This window comes from Mauremys reevesii, linkage group 1 (genome assembly GCF_016161935.1).
Source record: "Mauremys reevesii isolate NIE-2019 linkage group 1, ASM1616193v1, whole genome shotgun sequence".
Lineage (NCBI taxonomy): Eukaryota > Metazoa > Chordata > Testudines > Geoemydidae > Mauremys > Mauremys reevesii.
The window spans coordinates 240724653-240726195 of record NC_052623.1 but is presented as its reverse complement, the minus strand read 5'-3'; positions in this window follow the sequence as shown (position 1 = coordinate 240726195).

Below are 1543 nucleotides of genomic sequence, written 5' to 3'. Positions count from 1 at the left end.
TTTTTCTCTTTAGCACTTTGATCCTGCTCATATGCCCTTTGTATGTATATGGCCTTCATCATAATAATGCTTGAGAGCATCACAATTGTTAATGGATTATTTTTTCTTCACAGCACTTCTGTGAGATAGGGAAGTGTCATCCCCATTTAACAGATGGGGAAACTGAGGCACTGATTAGATTAAGTGACATGCCCAAAAGAGAACAGGAAGTCTGTGGCTGAGCTGGTAACTGAATACAGTTCACCTGAGTCCCAATCCCTCTACTACACAAGAGGTGGGCAAACTTTTTGGCCCAAAGGCCACATCTGGGTGGGGAAATTGTATGCAGAGCCATGAATGTGGGGCAGGAGGTTGGGGTGCAGGAGGGGGTGCGGAGTGGGGGAGGGGGCTCAGAGCAGGGGGTGGGTGTAGGGAGGGGTACAGGGTGTGGCAGGGGACTCTGGGAAGAGGGTTGGGATGGAGGAGGGATGCAGGGTGCAGGAGGGGGCTCAGGGAAGGGGGTTGGGGTGCAGGAGGGGGTGCAGAGTGCAGGAGGGGTCTCAGGGGGTGGGGTGCAGGGAGGGGTACAGGGTGTGGCAGGGGGCTCTGAGAAGAGGGTTGGGGTGCAGGAGGGATGCAGGGTGCAGGAGGGGGCTCAAGGCAGGGGGTTGGGGTGCAGGGTGCATCAGGGGGCTCAGGGGAGGGGGTTGTGGTGTGGGATGCAGGAGGGGTTCGGGGTGTGGACTCCAGCCCAGCACTGCTTGGCTTGAGCGGCTCCAGGGTGGCAGCAGTGCACAGCGGGGCTAAGGCAGGCTCCCTGCCTGCCCTGGCCCCACGCTGCTCCCGGAAGTGTCCAGCACCATGTCACCTGCAGGTACCTCCCCTGAAGCTCTCATTGGCCGCAGTTCCCCATTCCCACCAATGAGTGCTGCAGGGGGCAGTGCCTGCAGTTGAGGGCAGTACACGGAGCCCTCTGCCCTCCCCATCACCCAGGGACATGGTGCTGGCTGCTTCTGGGAGCAGAATGGGGCCAGGGCAGGCAGGGAGCCTGCCTTAGCCCAGCTGCCCCGCGGAGCTGGGAATCCCATGGGCCAGATCCAAAGGCCTGATGGGCCGGATCCAGCCCGCGGGCCATAGTTTGTCCACCCCTGTACTACACCATCCTTCCTTCAGAATCAGGGTCTGTCTTAAATCCAAGCCAACTCAGTATGGAATTGACGCATCATTTTTTAATGAGGAATGGGTGAATGAACAATAGATTGTGAGATGTTTACAAAGCCCTTCACATTTGGGAGTGGGGGGAATGGGCATTTACCGGAGTTTGAGAACCTTATGTGCATACATTAATTATATCGTAATTACTACTTATCACAAAGGGTACTTAGGACAAAATCCCTATACATTAACTACAGCTATAGTAACTAGTTACATTGCTGTTACAATGGCTCTGAAAAATAACTTCACTCTGGTTATACATACTTACAGTGTACAAAACAGGTACTTATATCACACGATTCTATTACTGGGATGTTACCATTGTTACATACTTAGGTCAGTCACATGC